General features: G+C 41.0%; 1 protein-coding gene and 1 non-coding gene across 3 annotated transcripts in view; both read right to left on the bottom strand.

Annotated features, from left to right (window-relative positions):
* LOC124715625 (cell division cycle and apoptosis regulator protein 1-like) overlaps positions 1–20,255 on the bottom strand; it is a 263,366-nt gene that overhangs the window by 231,350 nt on the left and 11,761 nt on the right. The gene's annotated exons all lie outside the window — the stretch shown is intronic.
* Trnal-caa lies at positions 17,660–17,734 on the bottom strand. The gene has a single exon. It is a non-coding gene; the product is annotated as a tRNA-Leu (tRNA).

Below are 20,255 nucleotides of genomic sequence, written 5' to 3'. Positions count from 1 at the left end.
CACTAGGAATGCGATCATATGAGGAAAATAAGTAACAGCGGTAAAAGTGAAGCAATGAAAGCAATATTGATGCTAGAGCTGAAAAATGACTTACGGAAATGTACAAGTATATGGAATGGACCAGTACACAGGTTAGAGCAGACAAATGGTCTCCCATGGCTCAAGCATGGCAACGGAAGCCCAACCCGCATCTGACCCCCTCCAACCCCATTAAGAGTGAAGACAGTTACAGAGCAAAAAATGCCTTCTAGTTGAGGGATCCAGAACAGTGAAAAGGAAATGGCTAAAACTGTAATGAAAAACTGGTGGACCATAAACAATAATACAAGATGGCAGAAATAAAATAGCAAGTGGGTGCCCACAGGACTCTGTGTGCGGAGCCAGCAGGTCCTCCAACAGCATCCTACCCCTGGTCCATCATAGGCAAAGTGCTAAAATGGGGGAGAACACCCACTATTCAACAGAGCACTACTCCTAAAATGTAAAACAGGGTGTAGCAGTCCCCTGACCCAACAAGTAGCAGGAGATGCCTCCAACCCCAACCAAACTGTCCTTGCCCTAAAAGTAGTTTAAAACATCATATCTGAAAATACAAACCACTGTCATGAAGAAAATGGCAAACCAGTCAATTGTCCGTGAATTGTCTGCCAACATGAGAGGCAAGGAATTATGAACCAGAAGGAGGGAGCATTCCACCACAATATGAGCAACTGTCCACAAGGCTCCACAACCACAATGTGAGGATGGCTCACTATGTAAAATAAAACCATGCACCAGTCTGATATGCGGAGGTGACAGATGACAGTGGATTCCTTCTGGGAGGAGCAGAAGGATGATGGTCATGTAGCAGTGGTCACCTTGATACTACCATCATCATTTCATTCTGCTCTAGGGCAGGGCCGCACATGTAACTCTCCATAAGGTCGAGTCATTTGATACCCTCTTCGTTTCCTCATAATTGTTTCTTATCCTTGTACTATCCACTATCTGGTATCTTCTGCATCCTATTCCTCTTCTGCCATTCACTGGTCCTTCCATAGCATCCATTAGTAAATAAAAAATCTTTCCCAAGCCAGTGTCCAAGTCAATTGTGTTTTCTCTCCCCGATTACCTTTAAAATTTCTCTCTCTTCCCCCACTCTTCTCAACACCACCTCATTTCTCACTCTGTCTACCCTTTTTATCCCTTCCATCCTCCCCCATATCTGCATCTCAAATGCTTCTATTCTTCTTTCTTCCTCTTTCCTCAGTGTCTATGTCTCAGCTCCGTATAATGTCACACTCCATATGAAGCACTTCGCCAGTCTCTTCCTCAGGTCCTTGTCCTTGCAGCCACATAGAAGCTTCTTCTTATTAAATACCTCCTTGGCAATTGCTGTATGTGTTTTCACCCCCTTATTAAATCTCATGTTGTCTGTAATAATGCTTCTCATTCTAAATTCCTTGCAGGTTTTATTTAATTCTTTTAACATACCAGTTCTTTTGCTCGCACCATATCGTCCACGAATTGAATACATTCTAAGCTCATACCACCAACCTGCACTCCTCTGTTTTGTATCAACCATTTCTGAATGATATGCTCCAAATATATGTTAGGCAGTACAGGGGGGGGGGGGGGGGGGTGAGAAGCCTTACCTTACTCCTCTTCCAATTGTATTCCCCATCTGTACTCTTATTTTCTGTAGGAGGTATAGGTTTTTAATCAGCCTTCCATCCCTCGATGGTGTGGATTTTATTAGAGGAGGTGGTAGTCCACCACACGATGTTCCATTTCTGAGTGAGCAGAGGTCTTATTTACACTAGAAAATCCACATTTGGGGTCATCAAACTTAATGGGGGAAGAATAATCACTTCTCAAGCCAAATTGTAAGCCAGCTTGTTTTCTGCGATGCTCACAGAAAGACATCTGACCAGGCAGTACAACCAAGTTCAACAAGAAGCTAATGAATAAAGATCACAGGTTGGCAAGGGTAACATCAGTCACCTGGAGACTGCTCGTTAAGTTACTACATACTAAAACACAATTGTGGGAAGCCTGTTTAATAAAACAGAAGGCTCTGTTAATGACTTACAGCTCAGCCCGGCAATTAATGGTGTCCCTGATTAGTGGAGGTAATTACAAAAGCATATCCTGTATTATCCACAGTTTTAAAGCTGTCAGTGTAAAAGATGGCAGCATGCTGAAACTCCTGAAGAAATGACAGGAAGATATGCCAACAGGTCATGGAGTTACAAACTTTAGGACCTTGAAACAGATAGGTCCTAATTCGTGGCCTGTGTACCAACAAAGCAGTTGTTGTTGTGGTCTTCAGTCCTGAGACTGGTTTGATGCAGCTCTCCATGCTACTCTATCCTGTGCAAGCTTCTTCATCTCCCAGTACCTACTGCAACCTAGCAGTGTGTCTGGGAAAACATGAGAAGTGTCTAGGAAAACAAAAGGTGGAGGTCTGGACAGAGGATTGTGAGATGCATTCCACCTGAGAGGGGGTGTCAGGTGGACGATGCCCCTTGTATGCAAAAAGTCACCAGTGCGAAGGTGTGAGATTGATAGTAGGTCTTACTGTATCTTCTCACAACTTCTGAGAAACGTTTAACCTTCTGTGCCCACACAGGAGCAGCCTCCACTACGTCGTCTTAAGTGGATCAGTCACACTTGTTGAATCAGCCATTTGCTAGAGTTAGTTGGACATTTTCAATGTTGATGACCTAGAGGTGCTACATTGCCATATAATTTGATTTGGTGGTCAAGTGTGAAACTTCTACTTGGCGCCTTCTACGTCCAATGTGCTTCCTGCAGTCCAGGTCTTTCTTTTAACTTTGAGAAGTGCCTCAAGAAGAAAGTGTAAGTCAGTGAAATTTGGTACACAACTTTGAGGCTATGGATCTGTTACTCCAAGACAATTCACAGTGAAAATTACTTGGTGAGAACTTTATGCTAAAATTGTCACTTCAGATCTCACCTGGAAACTGGCACTGAACATTTACTTATTGCTACTTGCCACAGTTAAAATTTCATATGCCTGTTTATCAATAGTATTTATTGTGACATAACATTTACCTCATCTCTTTCTGAGTGGAATCAAAATGGGTTAATACTGTCAAACGTTTCTTATTATCTCAGCTTTTATAACCAGTGTTTTTGTTTCTTATGACATATGATAATCTAAGGAGTGCCAAAGGAGAACATGGTTTCTGCAGCACTTAACCACAATTAATATTAATTCTCTTTTGTAAGCTTTAAATGTTTCGAGGTATTGTTTAAACTGATGTTTTAACAATCTGAATTCTCCTTTTTGATTGTGTTTATTTCTGTCTGTTATGATTCTGTATTTATTTATACTAATTGTTATACCTAATTCAAGGCTCCAGTGGGTTTAAGTCAATATCAATGAACCAGAAAGATGTCCTGTTGTCTTGCAGTAAAAGTTGTTTAGTTAAATTTGTGTGTCAGAGGCTTTATTCGCATCAACCTCACAGAGACTGCCTGATTGTTGAACTGAGTAAATGTTCTTTCATGATTAAATGTTATTCAAGGAATAGCAAGTTTGTCATTTTGGTAAAAGACTAAGCTAAATAAACCCTGTGCTAATAACTTGGCCAAAACTAATCCTAGCAACTTACCATTTAACTGCCTTCTATCTATCAAAAACAATAGGATATTTTAATGCGAACATTTTTAGGTTAGGCTTTACCGTGACTGTTACTGACATTAAATGAAACAACAAGTTCACTGTTACCAGTCACCGTTTTATTTTTATTTATTTTCACGACACGTTTCGAAGGTTTAAACCTCCATCATCGGGTGGATTTACATTAGTTAGTATTACATTTGTGTGTGTGTTGTGTTATGATTTTTGGAGGAACTTGTGGCACTGCCTAGTGGAGAAACAAGACACTATTTCAGAATATGGTTTAGGATTACGTTTGACAAAAAATTAACTGATCTCTAATGGTAAACATTAAATAAGTAAACTAGAGTACCTCCAGTGGTCACAGGTTCCTTTTGCTGTCGTAACACGTCACATGTATACTGCCACATTTGTAAACAAATATGGCGTCTGGAATCAGCTGGGTGCAAGGTTCATATAGCCGAAGAGAAGACATAATAGCAAAGTGCAAAGAATATACACTGTAACAACATTATTACAGAATAATTGTTTAAAGCATTTGGAGGTGTTTGTTTTGAGTTGTCGAATATATGTGTGTGTACTTCAGGTGGTATATAAATCCAATTTTGACAAGTTAAAACAGCTAAACATTCATACTCGTTTATACAATCGGGTGAAATGTCAAAATGGCTTAAACTTCATACTTGTTAATAACAATTAGGTGAAATGTTACAGACTTAAATTACAATGATCATACTGGCTACAGCAGTAAAATCATACATAGATGACATTCTTTGATTGGGATTAATAAACAGATACGAGGGGCTGGAGGCAGAAGGAGAGGAAGAGAGAGAGGAAGTGTGTGTGTGTGTGTGTGTGTGTGTGTGTGTGTGTGTGTGTGTGTGTGTGTGTGTGCGCGCGCGCGCAGCGCGCGCGCGCGCATTTTTAAGAGTGTAGGCAGTTGCTGAAAACAGAGATGATACTATTGTCATTTTTGTCATTTAAGATGGATTCTGGTTGTTTTATTTGGTGTTTGCATATTTGGAGTGTTTCAAGGATGTCTAGTTTTCTGCCTTTTGATTGGATGCGTAGGATGCTAATACTTGTGTTGTTAACATGGTGTTTTGTTTCATGCAGGTGGGTAGCTATTGCTGATGTGTGGTATTTTTTGTTTTTAGTGCTGTCATGTGTTCCTTGAACCTAATCTCAAATGATCTGCCTGTCTGGCCTATGTAGAAGCAGTCACAGTCCAAACATTCAATTTTGTAGACACCCGTGTGATGAAGTGGGTTTCATGTGCCGATGTTGTGGGGTAACTTCTGTCCAATCTTCTTGTCTGTTGTAAAGGATATGCTTATGCCTTTTCATTTGAAGACATTGGCAATCTGGTATGAAATGTTACCCAGAAAGGGGATTGTATTGAAGATGTTATTTTCTTTTTGTTTTTTGTGTTGTGATTGCTTTGCCATTACTGAGTGTTTTAGGGTGTTTACTATGGAGCTGTTATAACCATTTTCAATAGCTGTTTGTTTTATTATTTCAATTTCTTGATCACATTTATCTTCTGAGAGTGGTAGTTGGATAGCTCTATAATCATGTACCGGAATGCTGCCATTTTGTGTGTTGCGGGGTGGCAAGAGGAGTTGTGGATTGTAGTATGTGTTGAAAAACTGATTCAACTCACTGATGTCATCTTTGGTGCCTTTGATTAAAATGATGGTATCATCTACATATCTGTAGTAGTAGATGATATTTTTGAGGACGTGGTGATTGGAATTCAGGATTTTGTCTTATGGGTTACTTATAAATATTTCTGCTAGCAATCCGGAAAGATTTGAGCCCATTGCCAGATCATCTGTTGGTTTGTAGATTTTATTGTTAAATTTAAAATAGTTGTGTGAAAGTGTGAATTCAAGCAGGTCCATTAGTTCATTAATGTGAGTTGAAGGGATTTTTTTGTGTTTATGTAGGTTGGCACTGATTATCTGTAGTGTGGGACCTATTGGCACAGAGGAATAAAGGTCTTGTATGTCAAATGAGGCAAGTGTGGCTCCATCAGGTACTTGTATGTTTTTGACATATTGTGTGAATTCTGTTGTGTTTTTAAGTGTTCTCTCATTATGGAATGTGTATACTTGTTTGAGAATTCTGAAGAGTATTTTATTGAGCTTCAATGTTGGGCTGATCCTACAGTTCACTATGGGCCTGATGGGGGTCCCATTTTTGTGGATCTTTGGTTGTGATCTAAGGCAAGGTGCTTGTGGGCTCATTGTTACAATGTTTCTTGCTTCTTGGATGGTGAGTAGAAAGTTAATGTTGTTTGAAATGTGTTTAATCTCCTTTTGTATGCTGGCTGTTGGATCTTTATGTATTTCAGTTATGTTGCTGGTTTGGAAGAAGTCTAAAGATTTTTCTATGTATGTTGTTCTGTCCATTACAACAGTTGTGTTGCCCTTGTCAGCTTTTACAATTATTGCATAATTCATGTTTAATTTAGTCTTAATAGTACGTGTAAGGGCTTCTTCTCTTTTCTTGTATGCTGGGAATGGTTTTGCAATTTCCTTTTCAATGACTTCATTAATTTTGTGGCAGGCTGATATTCTGTCAGTTTGCTTCTTAAAGGCGATGGTCGAGATCTGTGTGACACAAGTGATGAGCTTTTCTTGGTTCTTTTGGTCCAGTGGAGCTTGAACATTGTGTTTTAAGTCTTTGCAGAGTGGTGCCTCTTCTTCTGCAGTCAATATTATGTTCGTGTTGTTGAGGAAAGGAGTGTAGAATGTGTGTTTCCTTTGGCTGTTTTGGTTCGGTTTGGGAGGTAATTGTTGCTTCATAAGATTGGCTCGTTTTTTCTTCTGTGTAGCTTTCGTTTTCTGTATGATGAACTCGGTGTACTCTTTGACTTTTTTGGTTATGGAAGCAACTTTCCCAACTGTAATTCCGCATTATAAAGCTGAGTGTTGAACATTTGTTTTTTAATATAAAGTTCTTTCAGTTCATTTTTCACCCAGAGTTTTCGTGCGATTTCCAGTGTTTTCTTCGCAGTTGTCGTGTTTGTTTTGATGTCAATCTTGACATAATTTGGGATGACGTTATTCTTGAGACAATTCCTATTGAAGTGTACGTGTTGTGTCGTCATTGTGACCTTTTCTGCACTGTTTTTGTACTCGAAAATAGCCTTGATTGCCTGACTGGGCAGATTAACTTTAAATGCAAACATTTTTAGGTTAGGCTTTACCGTGACTGTTACTGACATTAAATGAAACAAGTTCACTGTTACGAGTCACCGTTTTATAAATAAAAATAAAATGGTGACTGGTAACAGTGAACTTGTTGTTTCATTTAATAGCAATAGGATATGTTAAATGATCATGTCATTGTTGAATGGCGATTGCATAAGAGACTAAAAGTTGATACTGTCACAACTGAAAAGGGAAGATACTGGTTCGGCAATGTGACTTTCTATGGACCTAGTCTGGAAGGTGATAGTGACCAGTCTAACTCCACAATGATGGACTGAGTCTAACAACTGAAAAAACTGAAGGTGCCGCTGAGCTATGGCAACCAGTAGACGCACACAAAATTAGCACTTTCCGCTCCACAAGAGGTGTGGGCAAGGAAGCAGAAAGCATTAAGCTTTAACATGCAGTTAGCCTTTAGACGACAAATATGGAAGAGACAAGTCAATTTTTTGTCAAGATGAAGTCCCAAAAATCGTGAACATGCAACAAGGTCCAAGTAGAGGTCTGGGTCTGGATGAACCCTGGTATGATGACACCATTCTCTTGGATCCATGGAGAGCAGAGAGTAGCACCAGTTCTACCCCTTAATAACCAGTGGGATAAAGATCAGCAGTGTAGTAGTGGGTGTTAGAGCTGTACCTTTTTTAGATTGAAGTCAGCTGATAGGTATTCCTGCTTAAGGGAAATCTCTCTAACAAAGGAACCACTTTCGACAAAGCTTAGGTAGCCGATTGATGAGGGAATTAGTACATTTCATAAAAACATACAAGGTATTAGAGATAAAGTTAGTGAACTGCCTATAGATGTTGACTCTGAAATTATTGGTATATCTGAACACTTCTTAAAGAAGGAGATAATTCAGAGGCTTCCTTTACCAGGATACAGGTTGGCTGGCAGCTTTTCTAGGAGTTCTGCGGTGTGGGGGAGTAGCCACATATGCGAAAAATGGTATCCCATTTGAGTCAATTGATGTTTCAAAGTACTGCACTGAAAAGGTGTTTGAATGTTGTGCAGGTGTGGTTAAATTTAGTGGAGCTAAACTTCTTACGGTTGTTATTTATAGATCCCCAGACTCCAATTTCACAACATTTTTGCTAAAGCTAGAGGAGGTTCTTGGTTCACTTTATAGGAAATACAAAAAGTTAGTTATATGTGGTGACTTCAATATTAATTGTATAAATGATTGTGCAAGGAAAAGGATGCTGGTAGACCTCCTTAATTCATATAATCTTATGCAAACCATATTCTTTCCAACGAGAGTGCAAGGGAACAGTACAACAACTACAGACAACATTTATGTTCCTACCTCGTTACTAGAAGGGCATTCTGTTAGCAAAAAGGTGAATGGCCTTTCAGATCATGATGCACAAATTTTAACTCTAAAAGATTTTTGTGCTGCAACACATGTTAAATATAGTTGTCAACTTCTTAGGAAAGCTGATCCAGTTGCTGTAGAGACCTTTGTAAACCTTATCAAGGAACAAGAGTGGCAAGACGTTTATAGTGCTGATACAGTAGACGATAAATATAATGCTCTCCTCAAGACTTTTCTCATGCTCTCTGAAAGTTGCTTTCCATTAGAACATTCAAAACAGGGTACTAGCACAAACAGGCAGCCTTGGTGGCTGACTAGAGGGATAAGAATATCCTGTAGACCAAAGTGGCAATTATATCTTAACGTTAGAAACAGTCAAAATCTAAATGCAGCAGCCCATTACAAACAGTATTGTAAGGTGCTTATAAAAGTTATTAGGAAGGCAAAAAGTATGTGGTATGCAGATAGAATAGCTAAGTCTCAGGATAAAATTAAAACCATATGGTCAGTCGTAAAGGAAGTGGCTGGTCTGCAGAGGCAGGTCGAGGATATAGAATCAGTGCATAGTGGGAATGTCCGTGTTACTGATAAGTCGCATGTATGTACAGTATTTAATAATCATGTTCTGAATATAGCAGGTGAACTAAATAGAAACCTAGTCCCAACAGGGAATCATATAGTGCTCGTAGAAATAAGTGTTCCGAGGCTGTTGCCTGAAATGCTCCTCCATGATACTGACAAGAGGGAGATTGAGGTAATAATTACATCACTAAAGACCAAGAACTCTCATGGGTATGACGGGGTATCTAGCAGAATACTGAAGTATTGATCTATGTATGTTAGCCCAGTACTTTGCCATATCTGTAACTTTTCCTTTAGGAGTGGTTGGTTTCCTGACCGATTAAAGTACTCGGTAGTGAAGCCACTTTGTAAAAAGGGAGACAGGGATAATGTTGACAATTATAGACTTATTTCTATGCCATCGGTGTTTGCTAAAGTTATCGAGAGGGTTGTATATACGAGGTTACTGGAGCATTTAAATTCACATAATTTGCAGTCAAATGTAAGTTTGGTTTTAGAAATGGTTTAACAACTGAAAATGCTATATTCTCTTTTCTCTGTGAGGTTTTGGACAGATTAAATGAAAGGTTGCGAACGCTAGGTGTTTTCTTTGATTTAATGAAGGCTTTTGACCGTGTTGACCACAAAATATTACTGCAAAAGTTGGACCATTATGGAGTAGCTTACAATTGGTTCACCTCTTACTTTAAGAACAGAAATCAGAAGGAAATTCTCCGCAATATTGAGAGTGGTAATGATGTTCAGTCCCAATGGGCCACTGTTAAGTGGGGCATTCCCCAAGGGTCGGTACTGGGGCCACTGCTGTTTCTTATCTATATAATTGATATGCCTTCTAGTATTACAGGTGATTCAAAAATATTTGTTTGCTGATGACACCAGCTTGGTAGTGAAGGATCTTGTGTGTAATATTGAAACAGTATCGAATAATGTAGTTCATGAAATAAGTTCATGGCTTGTGGAAAATAATTTGATGCTACATCACAGTAAGACTCAGGTTTTACAGTTTCTAACTCACAATTCAACAAGAAATGATATTTTGATCAGACAGAATGGGCATATTATAAGCGAGATGGAACAGTTCAAGTTCCTAGGTGTTCGGATAGATAGTTAGCTGTTGTGGAAAGCCCATGTTCAGGATCTTGTTCAGAAACTAAATGCTGCTTTATTTACCATTAGAATAGTATCTGAAATAAGTAACAGTTCAACACGAAAAGTAGTCTACTTCGCATATTTTCATATACTTATGTCATATGGTATTATTATTTGGGGTAATTCTTCTCATTCAAAAAGGGTATTTTTGGCTCAAAAACGGGCTGTTCGAGCTATGTGTGGTGTAAGTTCGAGAACCTCTTGTCGACCCCTATTCAACAGTCTGGGAATTCTGACATTGCCCTCACAGTATATATTTTCTTTAATGTCGTTTGTTGTTAGCAATATTAGCTTATTCCCAAGAGTTAGCAGCTTTCATTCAGTTAATACTAGGCAGAAATCAAATCTGCATGTGGAATGCACTTCCTTGACTCTTGTGCAGAAAGGAGTGCACAATTCTGCTGCATCCATTTTCAATAAGCTACACAAGAACTCAAAAATCTTAGCAGTAGCCCAAACACTTTGAAGTCCAAACTGAAGAGTTTCCTCATGGCTCCCTCCTCCTATTCTGTCGAGGAGCTCCTGGGAGAGCTGAAAAATTAGGCAAATTCCAGTGTTACATTGTTGATTTTCTTTATTTAAACTTACGAATTGTCACCTGAATATGTTTCTTATAGTTCATTTTATCTGTTTCTACTATCGTGTTATAATTTCGTGTATTGACTCGTTCCATGACCACGGAGATTTCTCCTTAATTTGGTCCCACGGAACAATAAATAAATAAAATAAATAAAGGAAGCTATGATGAATATGGATCGGCAGAGAAGCTCAAAAGCCACAGTCATAGAGGGGTAAATAAAATGTGATGGCGCCAGGCAGTTGCACGCCTTGGATACATAAAAAAAGACTGCAATGAGGTTCTTGCACAGAGAAAGAAACTGTAAAATTGCTGTTTCCAACCTAACCAGACGGCCGGTTGTGGATCATGTCTCAAACCACATTGACAGGGGGACAAAAGACCTCAAGATTCGAGAACCCAGCATAATCGGCACGCAATCATCCTTTTGAACAGTTTGTAGGGCACATTGATGAGGCTAATCAGCTGGCAACAGTTGATTGACGTTGGATTTTGCTCTGCTTAAGGATGGGGATGATGATACTATCTTTCCATTGCAAAGAGAAGATTCCTTCAAGTCAAATATGGTTGAAGACACTGGTAAGATGGAGCCATTGAGTAACATTCACATGCTCAATCATCTGATTGTGAATGGAATCAGGATCTGAGGCCATATCGTGAGAGGAGGCAAGAGCCTGAAGCAGTTTGCAGCCAGTGGAAAGTTCATTATATAATATGGTGTAACGAGGGATGAAGGGAAGGGGGATGTCTTCAATTTGTCACTTATGCATTCAGAAGGTAGCTATTTAAGAAAACAACAATGTTGTCATTACAAAATGGGTCTCAAGATGTTCAGCAAAAAGCAAAGCATCAGTACAAAGACCACCCTGCAGTACGAGACCCGGTAAATTTGTGTATCTTTAGCTTGCTCCCCATCTGGGATGAAAGGCATACGTTCCTGGGGAGGAAAAACAACACTTCCTGCATTTCTTGTTATTGCATTTAACTAGATAGGGAGCCCTAGCACAAAGTCAGTTAAAAATGAGAAGGTTGGTCTGCGGAAGATGCTGCTTGAAAGCTTGTAGGGCTCTTTGACAATCCTGAACAGCTACGGAAATGTCTTTGATTCACCATGGCACCAAATGGCGATAGAGGGGAGCTGTACAAAAGGGAACTGCAGTTCCAGTGGTGCAGTGTCTCTATGATGTCTTGCACAACCTCATCAACGCAATCTGACACAGACGGAGCAAACGTAACAGAAGAAGCATACAGTTGCCAGTTGGCTCCTTGAAGCACCCAGCATGGTAACTGGTCCGTCAGGCAGTGACAAGGAAGTGACAGGTTCACTAGAAAGTGGTCACCATCACGAGGATCATTATGTATGACCAATGAAGCAAAGCCATGAAATTGGAGGAAGAGATTGTAATGATAGCTGAAAAGGTGTCATGGGCAACACTGAAGTTGGCTACAGTAACATTACAGAGGAGACAGATCAGTGTCGATGAGAAGCTGGTCAATGCAATGAGAAGGCCCCTGCTGATGAACTGGCAATCCTCCCACAGGGGGAGAGGGGGAGGGGGGGGAGGATGCACAGTGAAGTTCACAAGTGGGATAAATGGGGGGGGGGGGGGGGGGGGAGAGTGAGGAGAAAGAAATTGTTGGATTAAGGGGTTTCCTCAATGTAGGGGCCTGCCTGAGGTAAATAAACATTATAAATGGTGATCGCTGGGATTGTTTAAATGTGCTCCACTACTGCTTCCAATGCAACGCAAAGGCGAATCACAGATGACATCTATGCGAATCAATGTACAGACCCATGAAAATGCCCTCTAGGGGCCAGCACGGTTCCAACATAATGTGCCACTGTGTGTTGGAGAATGGTCATCAGTGAAGCATGGTTCTTTTAGTGCAATGCACATTGCAAAAGAGGAAGAGGTGGTTGTCTTCGTTAGACGTGAAGAGGCTAGGTGGATCAGTCACACCCCAGAATCACTGCCTGTCACTGGTGTGGATGGAACCACATCAATGAAGATTGGTTCAGATCCGAATGTATGTATGTATGTGTGTGTGTGCGTGTGTGTGGAGGGGGGGGGGGGGGTTCTGGCATTTCTGTAGTTATTGGAATAGCCTAATAGCCTCACCTCGATTCTCGTCCTACTCTTCGACTGCAACCTATGGTGCCTGAGATTCTAGCACGGGCACATCTGCAATGGGTGTGGGGACGGATTAAGATAATCTGTAGGTTTCTATGGAGAGGTATCCCATGTTAACAGAATGTAAGCATCCATATTTTTTTTTACTCCTCCATCTGTGGCAAGCGGTCAATAGACTTGTTATTCTTTTATCTTCTTTCCTTTCTTAAAGATTGGGCAAACCAGTGAACATGGAGGATGGTGCTCACAAGGGAACCTCCCCATCGCAGCCCCCTCAGATTTAGTTATAAGTTGGCACAGTGGATAGGCCTTGAAAAACTGAACACAGATCAATCGAGAAAACAGGAAGAAGTTGTGTGGAACTATGAAAAAAATTAGTAAAATATACAAACTGAGTAGTCCATGCGAAGATAGGCAACATAAAGGACAATGGGAGTGTAGGAGCGCCATGGTCCCGTGGTTAGCGAGAGCAGCTACGGAACGATAGGTCCTAGGTTCAAGTCTTTCCTCGAGTGAAAAGTTTAATTTTTTATTTTCAGTTTATGTGACAAACTCTTATGTTTTCATCACTTTTTTAGGAGTGATTATCACATCCACAAGAAAACCTAAATCGGGCAAGGTAGAAGAATCTTTTTACCCATTCTCTAAGCGTACAAGTTAGGTGGGTCGACAACATATTCCTGTCATGTGACGCACATGCCATCACCAGTGTCGCATAGAATATGTCAGATGTGTTTTCCTGTGAAGGAATCGGTTGACCTATGACCTCGAGATCAAATGTTTTCAGTTCCCATTGGAGAGGCACGTCATTTCATCTACTAATCGCACGGTTTTGCGGTGTGGTTGCAAAACACAAGACACTAAACTTATTACAGTGAACAGAGACGTCAATGAACGAACGGACAGATCATAACTTTGCGAAAATAAAGAAAGTAAAATTTTCAGTTGAGGGAAGACTTGAACCAAGGACCTCTCGCTCCGCAGCAATTTACGCTATCCACGAGACCACGGCGCTCCTGAGTATATGTACTCCTTGATGTTGCCTATCTTGCTCATAGACTACTCAGTTTGTATATTTTATTAATTTTTTTCATAGTTCCATACAACTTCTTCCTATTTTCTCGATTGATCTGTGTTCAGTTTCTCAAGACCTATCCACTGTGCCAACTTGTAACTAAATCGGAGGGGGGTGCGATGGGGAGGTTCCCTTGTCAGTACAAATGTCAGAGGCTGGAAAGTAGATGGTTTGAGAACAGCTACATCCAAAAGCACAGAAACCACTTCTACACAAAGGGAAAAAAAATTTCAAGATCATGATGAATATGTGAAAAAAAGTGAAAATATTACAGTGAATGAACTCCGGAGTTAAGCTGTGAAAGAAGATTATGTAGTCTTCTGTATTTTAATTCAAACTCCACGTGATAATGGGTATAAAATGGTTTGCACAAACCTCAGTATTAAAACAGTGCATGAAGAGTGTCAAGATTGTTGCCAACACACTTAAAAAGACCGTTAGCAGTTTAAGTGACAGTTATTTACAGGCTTAACCAGAAGCAGAGAAAGTGATTTACACATGCCTGTTTTTACTCCCTTCTTGAAACATTACCAATTAAAGAAGGTAAGATGAAGGTTGTTTCATTCCTGAAGTCACAAACTTCATTGTCTATTCAATCCAAGGCTCACCATACATTTGATCCAAAGCTTTTCATTCTTTGTTCTGTATTTTTTACTATTTCTCTACATGCTTGTAAGTTTTTGCAATCATGTAGTTTTCTCATTCTACCACACTCAAAATCATAAAGGAAGCTTAACTGCAATATAAATGTGACCCAAGTTATGTTAATTTCTCAAGCAAATTGAAGTATGGAGTTTCATGCTTGGAACCACCTGAACTGCTTGTGATCTTTATGCTGGATGAGAATCACATGAAGCAACATATAGATTATAAGGCAGGAAATATTACTGGAATGACTTTGGATACTGCCAACATAGCAACTAGTGCACATGTATTCACAATTCAGAGTATTCTTGCTCCTTTCAAAAAGGTAATACACATATTGCCTGTGAAGCAACTGAATGCTGAAAGCTTGTTTAATGTAGTAGGTGTACAAGCTGTTACACATTTTGCAAATCCACTACAAGCCAGTTCTGTGTATCTATGTCCGACAGAGAATAAAAGACAGCAAGTGTTCATCAGGAGATCCCGAGAAATGTTACAGGACTGCTTGCTCTTTATATACATAAATGATCTGGCGGATACAATGAGCAGCAATCAATAACTGTTCACTATTGATGTTGTAGTGTATGGAGAAGTGTTGTCATTGAGTAATTGTACGAGGGTGAAGGATTGATTCAGACAGAATTTCTATTTGGCGCAATGAATCACGGCTTGCTCTAAAAAAGTGAAACACTATCGGGAAAATTGAGAAAATTTGCATCTGCTGATGACTGCAGAAGGATACTTCTGCCACCAACATATATTTCATATGAGAATTTGAAAGATAAGAGAAATTAGGGGTCATATCGAAGTGTTTTGACAGTCTTTTTACCTTGCTCCATTTGCAAATAGAACAGCAAAACTAATGATGGGTAATGGTTCAAGGTACCCTCCACCATACAGTGGCTTGCGGTGTATGTATGCAGATGTAGGAGGATTGTGGGTTCAATGTCCACTACCTATCTGCTGGATGCGGGCACAGAATCTCAGGTTATAGACTGAACCCAACAAACAAATCAACTGCTTCCAAACTGAGTGGGACAGGATTTGCCCCTTGCTCATCCCCTTACAGAACGACGTGCCATTACAATCTGAAGAAACTGCAAAAAGGCAGTTCCGCCGTGGCAGCTCGGTTTGCTGGTCTAACTGCATCTGGCACTAGTGTCGGTAGTCACCCACCTTGTGACTTATCTTTGGGTTTCCTGCTTGAGGTGTGGAGGCTCAGCACAGTGGGGAGAGTTGTGAACCACACATGACGGAAGGGGGGGGGGGGGGGGGGGGCTGGAGTAGCAGTGCCTTGCGGTGGGGTTAGGTTGGGTACAATTGGGATGGATAACACATGTACCCAGCCGGATCGCTGAGCGACTTGTCCAATCTTGGGCAGCCGCTAAACAAGGTGACGAAGGTCGTGCTCTGGTGACGTGGGCCGCATCCTTTTATTTGAAGAGGAGTTAAAAGGATAATTCATGTGTGCCTTGGCTTGAGAGTGGCCTATGGTTGTTAGTGTGTCTTCTTTGAAGCCACGTGATTCTTTTCGTTGTAAACCCCTTGCTTGGGGTACGATGTTATGAACTGAAGTGGTAACACCAGTGACTGGCACTGTACCCGGTGGCAATGTCATGGTACTGTAACAGGTACAGCGTATGAATTTGAAATCTAATTGTGATTTAGTAAAGTATTCATTCTAGCCTATGTTAATGTGTTTTAGTCATAATTTAATTACATAGGGCTACTACTGAATGAAATTTTCTGCCTTGCTTAAGGGTTTGACTGCAACTGCTCTGTTGTACCTGCACCTTGTCAGCTATGTGTGCTCACTTATCATCTTACTTAGACAGAGGCATATGTACACTACTGGCCATTAAAACTGCTACACCAAGAAGAAATGGAGATGATAAACGGGTATTCATTGGACAAATATATTAAACTAGAACTGACATGTGATTACATTTTCACGCAATTTGGGTGCATAGATCCTGAGAAATGAGTACCCAGAACAACCACATCTAGCCATAATAACGGCCTTGATACGCCTGGGCATTGAGTCAAATAGAGCTTGGATGGTGTGTACAGGTACAGCTGCCCATGCAGCTTCACCATGATGCCACAGTTCATAAAGAGTAATGACTGGCGTATTGTGACGAGCCAGTTGCTCGGCCACCATTGACCAGATGTTTTCAATTGGTGAGAGATCTGGAGAATGTGCTGGCCAGAGCAGCAGTCGAACATTTTCTGTATGCAGAAAGACCCGTACAGGACCTGCAACATGTGGTCGTGCATTATCCTGCTGACATGTAGGGTTTCGCAGGGATCGAATGAAGGGTAGAGCCATGGGTCGTAACACATCTGAAATATAACTTCCACTGTACAAAGTACTGTCAATGCAAACAAGAGGTGAACGAGACGTGTAACCAATGGCACCCCATACCATCACGCCGGGTGATACACCAGTATGGCGATGACGAATACACGCTTCCAATGTGCGTTCACCGCGATGTCGCCGAACACGGATGCGACCATCGTGATGCTGTACACAGAACCTGGATTCATCAAAAAAATGACGTTTTGCCATCTGTGCACCCAGGTTCGTCGTTGAGTACACCATCGCAGGCACTCCTGTCTGTGATGCAGCGTCAAGGGTAACCGCAACCATGCTCTCCGAGCTGATAGTCCATGCTGCTGCAAACGTCGTTGAAATGTTTGTGCAGATGATTGTTGTCTTGCAAACGTCCCCATCTGTTGACTCAGGAATCAAGACGTGGCTGCACGATCCGTTACAGCCACGCAGATAAGATGCCTGTCATCTCGACTGCTAGTGATACGAGGCCATTGGGATCCAGCACGGCGCTCTGTATTACCCTCCTGAACCCACCGATTCCATATTCTGCTAACAGTCATCGGATCCCGACCAATGCGAGCAGCACGGATCCCGACCAATGCGAGCAGCAATGTCGCGATACGATAAACCGCCAGTGCGATAGGCTACAATCCGGCCTTTATCTAAGTCGGAAACGTGATGGTATGCATTTCTCCTCCTTACACGAGGCATCTCAACAACGTTTCACCAGGCAAAGCTGGTCAACTGCTGTTTGTGTATGAGAAATCGGTTGGAAACTTTCCTCATGTCAGCACGTTGTAGGTGTTGCCACCAGCGCCAACCTTGTGTGAATGCTCTGAAAAGCTAATCATTTGCATATCGCAGCATCTTCTTCCTGCCAGTTAAATTTCGCGTCTGTAGCACGTCATCTTCGTGGTGTAGCAATTTTAATGGCCAGTAGTGTATTTATTGTGTACGACCAAATCCATTCCAATTATAAAACTTCCTGGCAGATTAAAACTGTGTGCCGGACCGAGACTCGAACTCGGGACCTTTGCCTTTTGCGGGCAAGTGCTCTACCAACTGAGCTACCCAAGCACGACTCATGCCCCGTCCTCACAGCTTTACTTTTGCCAGTATCTCGTCTCCTACCAAATCAGCGCACACTCAGTTGCAGAGTGAAAATCTCATTCTGGAACCATTCCAATTATCTCTGTCAATCTTAGCGAGTTTCCCCTGATCTGATTAAAAGCCTTGTGAAGGTGTGTGTGTGTGTGTGTGTGTGTGTGTGTGTGTGTGTGTAAGTTTATTTATTTAAGTTTGGCTTTAACTATTTGTTTTATCTAAGGTTGTGACTTATATTAACTTGCTAAAGCAAGTCTCATCATTTGCGAATGTATATTGTGTTGTATTTTGAGGGTGCTGCCTTGCATGTGATTTACGTTCACAGTTGATTGCAAAACACGCGAGTCTGCCTTGGTGTTTGCAGCTATGACTTCTGGGCAGCCACTTTGACGGCAGCGTTGAGAGGAGCCTCAGAATGCAAAGATCAATCTAAACCATCCTTGCGAAGCATTAAAAGGATAGCAACCTGGAATGTGCGAGGTCTCTTGCAGACATGAAAGCTTGCTATCATGGAGAGAGAAATGGATCTTCATGAGCTAGACATATTTGGACTCAACAAGACACACTGGAGAAGATGTGGCCACTTCATGATTCCAGCAAAGAATACAGTATTTTTTCCGGATGTGAGGATATGAGTAGAAATGGCATTGCTACAGTGATTTCTAAGAACCTCTGTATTGCTGTTATGGGCTATGAGCCTGTTTGTGACAGAATAATCTCCATTAAAATGAGAGCTACTCTGTGCAATATCAACATCATTCAGGTTTATGCTCCCACAACAGCTTCATCAGACATAGAAATAGATGAATTCTATGAGGTGCTAGAAAATACTATCAGAAAAACACCCAAAAAGGAAATATTAGTCATCCAAGGTGACTTTAATGCAAAGATAGGTGAGATTGTAGATGATGGACATATGAGATCTGTGGTTGGACTTCATGGCTTGGGAGTGAGAAATGAACGTGGGGAGTGGCTACTGGAATTTTGCATGAATAACAACTTATGTGTCTGTATTACCCTCTTTCAACATCATCCATGGCGTTGATGCACATGAATTTCTCCAGGGGGTAGGGTTAGAAATCAGATTGATTTCATTTTGGTGAGACAACGCTGACGTACTTCGATCCTAGATTGCAAGACCTATCCTGGAGCAGACTGCGGCAGTGACCATATCATGCTGTATATGAAAATGAAGATAAAACTGAAAGTGACCAAAAAGAAAAGAGTAAGGTAGATTCGTCTGACAGATAAAATTAATCTCAAAGAATTTGGAGAAAGAATAAGACCCAAACTCCAAAAATTAACACAGGAAGTAGCAGCTCCCAAAATATGGGACAAAATGAAAGAAATGATCAGTTCATCTCTCCCTGAACAGGTTACTAAGACCCCTCAAGCGAAGAATCCCTGGATTTCGAACAACACTCTACTACTAATTGAAGAACAGAGCACACTAAAGCAATGTGGCAGATGAACTGCTCAAGATGAAGAAGCATACAAAGAACTTTGCCACAAAATACAGCACAGCTGCCGAATGGACAGGACACATTATCTCAACAGTATCTGTGATGACAGAGAACATCATCAAAAACTAAATAAAATGCATGACCTATCAAGAAGATAAACAGCATCACCCAAGAGTCCAAACTGAGCACATGGATGGTAGAACACTGTGAAACACTGTATTGCAAAGGAAACAACATTGAAGAAGATAACATTTGTATGAAATCAAACATCTGAAAAACAACAAATCCCCAGGTACAGATGGTATTTTCAGAGAAATGCTGACTGCGATGGGAGAGGAAGGCATGCATGCCCTACATTTAATACGTAATAAGGTGTGGAAAACAGGTGAATGGCCTAAAGACTGAACTACACCTGTCCTAATTCCTCTGCACAAAAAATGATCAGTTAGGGACTGCTTTGACTGTAGGACCATAGCATTAATATCACAGGCTAGTAAAGTCCTTCTGCATATAATAAATCAACGCCTAAAAAATTTTCTGCAGCCTCAGATTTCCGCAGAACAAGCGGGTTTCGTGTCAGGTAAAGGTACTCGAGAGGCAGTCTTAAATTTAAGGCAGATAATTGAAAAATGTTATGAGTTCTGTGTCCCTGCCTACTTCTGTCTCCTAGATTATAACAAGGCCTTTGATCGTGTCATGTGGGACTAGTTGTGGCACGTGCTCAATGAGTCTGGAGTTCGAAAACACCTAGTATCCTTACTAAAACGTCTTTATAACCACAACTATAAAAGTAGATGATGAACACTCGGAATTTTTCGATGTGAGAAATGGTGTCAGACAAGGATGCATACTGTCACCTCAGCTCTACAATATCTATACACAGTGTGTAATCAGGAAAGAACTGGGTGGCTGGGATGGTGGTATTTCAAGTGGTGGCAGGGAAATCAACAATTTTCGCTTCACAGATGACGCTACACTCATAGCAGGAAGTGATGAAGAACTTGGTAATCTGTTCTCAAGAGTGAAAGATAT

This window comes from Schistocerca piceifrons, chromosome 1, assembly GCF_021461385.2.
Source record: "Schistocerca piceifrons isolate TAMUIC-IGC-003096 chromosome 1, iqSchPice1.1, whole genome shotgun sequence".
NCBI classification, from domain to species: domain Eukaryota; kingdom Metazoa; phylum Arthropoda; class Insecta; order Orthoptera; family Acrididae; genus Schistocerca; species Schistocerca piceifrons.
Note: the sequence above shows the minus strand (reverse complement) of the source record. Positions and strands in the feature narration are given on the sequence as shown.